The sequence below is a fragment of the Dermacentor andersoni genome, chromosome 2, assembly GCF_023375885.2.
Source record: "Dermacentor andersoni chromosome 2, qqDerAnde1_hic_scaffold, whole genome shotgun sequence".
In the NCBI taxonomy this organism is placed as follows: Eukaryota; Metazoa; Arthropoda; class Arachnida; order Ixodida; family Ixodidae; genus Dermacentor; species Dermacentor andersoni.
In genome coordinates this window covers 116,868,825-116,874,049 of record NC_092815.1, presented here as the reverse complement: position 1 = coordinate 116,874,049, position 5,225 = coordinate 116,868,825, and positions in this window count along the sequence as shown.

Sequence of the window (5,225 nt, the reverse complement as noted above, 5' to 3'; positions counted from 1 at the left end):
CGTCTCTTCTTGATGGAGTGAAATGGTACATCGCCTTCGGGGCCACGAATTGAACGGAATACAAGGGGGGAAGTTAATATTTAAATTGCATCTATTATGAAACATAGCAAGCCTCAAGAAGATGAACACCGCTCCTGAAAAGGGAAATATTTCTTTTACTGAGCATTAATGGGAGGAGGAGGGGGGCGGAGGTGCTTTTCAGTAGGCAAACGAGAGCACCCCTAGTTACTCGTTATGTGCCTTTGCGGTGACCTTATTGAATACGGTCGTGTTCGCCGAATGAATACAAGGCGCACTATGTGTAATCAGCAATTGATTTTTTGCGCAACGGAAACGCACTCGTTATAAAAAATACAACAAACCTAACTTGCTAATATTACTTTGTTTTCCTTTAAATGCTTGTCATTTAATGACAATGGTAGTGCGTGATGTTCATATTTTGTGTACCTGTCGGAGTGTGCGTAACGCATTATCCTGCTTGTTTTCTTTTTTTTTTAATTGGTTGCCACAATTCTGAGACTAATGTCGCCGCCATGCAGGTTGTGCGCGCTTTTGTGACAGAAGCTTTTGCTTGCAGTAATACGTGGTACACTTGGAGATATTAACATGCTTTAGCAGTACGTGTAAACTGACTGGTATAGACTGGCTGTTATCATTAATGGATGACTTCAGCTGTTTCTTTGATTTCCATTTCAATAAGAACCTGAGGCTTGGCTCTCTTTGGCGCCTAAAAATAATGGTTGAACGAATGAGTGGAGGTAAATGTCGTATTCTGAAATAATTACTTTGGGAAAAATTTATTTCGGCTTAAGAATTAAATTTGAGAAATCTACATACGTATGTAACCTAGGTCTACAAAAACTTCTGTATTACAAATGATGGTTTCCTGAACGCTGACCACTGAAGAAGGGCTATTACCCCTAAGAGAAATGTTGTAATCGCGCGCTCTCTTCTATGCAGTTTACGAATGAACTGCGAGAACGCTACCAAGACAGTTAATCATTTCGACTTTTCACGGGAATTGTCTCACTTGCCTTGGATCATTAACGGACCCAAACACTTCCCATAGATCAGTCTCGCCGCTTAATTTTGCAAAAGCCATTCTAAACTGTTTGTGCAAAGAGGGAAACTATCGGTAAACGTTGTTGATATACTGGCAGTTTCGTGACATTTATTCGTTTTAAAAAGGCGCCTCTATTTTGTAATCTAGCTTACGAGCTGGATTTCAAGATATAAACAGAAACATCAGGTGGCTCCCGTGCGAAGCAGCCGCTTCCACAAAGGACTAATGTGGTGATAATGCAAGGTGAGAATATACATATAAGGTGGTGACCCAGCTAAAGTGTGTGTTTGTGTGGAGGGGAGGGTGGGTGCGGGAGGGGAGGGTGCGGGAGGTCAGGTTAAATTATAATGGGATATTTCAGCTCGGGAATAAAGAGGGGTGCATTTTATATGGATCAATAAAATTTTGGATCCTACGGGCTCTCTGTCTTTTGCTGCGATGCCCCGCGCTTATGTGTTCATACCAAAATTAGCCATTCAATGCAATGGATGATTAGAAACAAATACTGCAAAATGAAAAGGACTGTTACAAAGTAAGGTTTCAGATAAAGATGACCAGATCATGAGCTTTCCCACCACCTTGATTCGGCTGTCAAAATGGTCACGCCACAAAAAATGTGTTCAAGCTAACTTCACAGCATTTGTAATTGCACGTTGTTCTTTTATTTAGAACTTTCTTTACTTCATAGTCACCTGTGGCTCATAGTGAAATCGGGCTCACTGCAAGAGGTAACCCTGTTATGAGGATATAAATTTGACAAATTGCAATGATCAATGATCATGTTTACTCAAGCTTCGTTGTTAAATAATACCACCTCTCCTACTCCCCTTCATCGGGCGCCTGTATCACGGTTTTCGCAAAGAAGGACATGAATTACTATATGCCCAAAATTCAAAGAAAACTAACATTTTTGTTGATTATCTATTCAGAAAGGAATTTTAAATTGATCACAAGCGCTTGGTTTCTATTTAGAGTAGAATTTAGAACTTATTCTGCGTTGAGTCAAATCGTTTTGGCGACTTCATGCCGCTCATCTTGTGACATATTATTTTATATTTCACTGACAAGCGTGGTTTCCTTCAACATTAAAAAAAATTAATTTACCCCAGCAAGTATGACAGAATGCTAACAGTGCGAATAGTTTTTACTGGCTGTGATATTCAAAGTAAAAAAAAAATAGCAGACGATTTTATGTTCATCCAGTTTAAAGGTATACGTTGCTATGGCAAAATGTTGCACAAAGAAAAAAATACAGCCGCTTCTAGGATAAGTGTGCAATCTGACATGTCTTCTATAGAGTTACACATTGTAGGATTTTGTAAATTGCTCATACTATGAGCTGATTTCCGTGCGAAAAAACAAAAGAAAACGGCTTTCCTCTCTTTTGAACTTCGCGTCGGACACAAATTACGCGCTCAAGTAGGCTCAGCGAAAGGAAGGAAGTTTTATTAGAACGCATGGATTGATTAACGATCAGCACTCAAGATCTTCAAAGGGAGTACTTCCGTCCCTACCCATATAAAGTAATATTTAAGCGAAGATACGAGCTATATCAATATATCAGTGACAGAACATTGCCATTCTTTTTTCTTTTTCCGTCCTGTCAGATGTAAGCTAGTAAACTCATAATGTATAAAATGATGCCAATGACTCTTGTGAAGAAACGGGGAATAATGGTCCTGTATTTACAAGATGCTTTTACGTTGGAATTGTTCCTAAGTGAGAATTCCAGCCAGTCCAGATACGGGGCATGCTAGCGGAACCGATTGGTCAGTGGAAAAAGGAACTTACGAACTAAAGGCCTTGCGAATTTGTGCACGGAAGCTTGAAAGAACGACGACAGCGAGCGCCACCTCGAAGAAAATGCACGCGTTGATGAACGTGCAGCCTTCTGTCTCTTGCGGCAGATGGCAGCAACGTGTGCATTTTAGCCTCCTCCTCGACTCAAACGGATCGACAAGGATTGAGGCGGAGACGTGCTCGCTCGTGGGAGGCTGAAATAATGCCCTTTCTTATCAAATCTATCTCTTTCTCGTACATTAGTTTAGGAAGCGGGAGGGAAGAAAGCGATGAGAACCGCGGCGGCAGGTAGAGTAATTCGTGGCTGATGGAGAGGGAGAGAGAGAGAGAGAGAGACAGAGAGAGAGAGAGAGGGCTCTTTATTAGAAAAACAGAGAATTTTGCCGGCGCGTATATAACCGCTGGCATGCTAGTCTGTATAGGGGTGGGGAATGGGATTAAAAGATTCCAGAAGAGAGTGGAAGAAAAAGAGGGTAAAAAATATGAAATGTCCGAGTGGACCCGATACTAATATTTACAGGTGACATGGCGGGAAAATTTAGGCTTTTGTATATGAAGGGTGCAATTTTTAAACCTTTCCTATTAGACCAATTTCGGACAGGTATTTGAAGAATAAATCCAAAAGCCGTCGCTGTTTTGAAGGGCCTGGCATTGGACCTAAGATGCTCGGTAACCTTAACGGTTCGTGGCAAATCATGTCCATTTGTTGCTCAAAAAATTGTCTCTCGTCGCGGTACGCGGGGCATTCTAGAAATATGTGCTCAATTGTCTCTAAGTTGCGACAGTTATCACAGTATGGGTTAGTGGTAAGCACTATGCGGTACAGATAATTGTTCGTGTATGCCACGTTCAATCGAAGACGATGGTACAACGTCTCTAAGTGTCGAGGAAGTGATCGTGGAATTTTCGGTCTCATTTCTGGGTCAATGTAACGCAGGAAGTTATCTTTGTGAAGCGGCATATTCCTGATGCAGTCTTTTTCTTGACAGGCATATTTTTTTTCCATGTTTGCAGCGTCGGCTTTTGTAAAAAATGTTCTTTTGAACTTGTGGTATTGGAGTCCATTTTTGGCAGCTTCATCCGCTCTTTCACTTCCCGAAATGCTGGCATGGCCAGGTATCCACTGAAACCTTATGCAATGCCCAGCAATCTTAGCCCTGTGGTGAAGATCATCATCACCATCATCATCAGCCTGGTTACGCCCACTGCAGGGCAAAGGCCTCTCCCATACTTCTCCAACTGCTCCGGTCATGTACTAATTGTGGCCATGTTGACCCTCCAAACTTCCTAATCTCATCTGCCCACCTAACTTTCTGTCGCCCCCTGCTACGCTTCCCTTCCCTCGGAATCCAATCCGTAACCCTTAATGACCATCGGTTATCTTCCCTCCTCAATACATGTCCTGCCCATGCCCATTTCTTTTTCTTGATTTCAACTAAGATGTCATTAACGCGCGTTTGTTCCCTCACCCAATCTGCTCTTTTCTTATCCCTTAATGTTACACCTATCATTCTTCTTTCCATAGCTCGTTGCGTCGTCCTCAATTTAAGTAGAACCCTTTTCGTAAGCCTCCAGGTTTCTGCCCCGTACGTGAGTACTGGTAAGACACAGCTGTTATAAACTTTTCTCTTGAGGGATAATGGCAACCTGCTGTTCATGATCTCAGAATGCCTGCCAAACGCACCCCAGCCCATTCTTATTCTTCTGATTATTTCACTCTCATGATCCAGACCAGCAGTCACTACCTGTCCTAAGTAGATGTATTCCCTTACCACTTCCAGTGCCTCGCTACCTATCGTAAACTGCTGTTCCCTTCCGAGACTGTTAAACATTACTTTAGTTTTTTGCAGATTAATTTTTAGCCCCACCCTTCTGCTCTGCCTCTCCAGGTCAGTGAGCATGCATTGCAGTTGGTCCCCTGAGTTACTAAGCAAGGCAATATCATCAGCGAAGCGCAAGTTACTAAGGTATTCTCCATTTACTCTTATCCCCAATTCTTCCCAATCCAGGTCTCTGAATACCTCCTGTAAACATGCTGCAATGCATGTCAGATAAGCAATGTCAAATGCTGCAGGTTGATTATTGCAATGCTTGTGCCTGTTCCACATACTTTGTAGGGCTGCTTTTGAATCTGTGAAAATCACCCATGTCTTTGGCGGCTGCTGTCGAAGTACATACACAAGGGCCTACTTAATGCCATATAGCTCCGCTGAAGTAGATGATGTCGCTCGCTCAAGACGAAACGAGAATCGTTGCCCTGTAGAGGGCACATGGAGCAACTTATGCTCGCAGTGCGTTATAGCTCACATAGGAGCATAGGTCGATATACTTATTCGTGAGTACGCTGACTATAATTCCCATA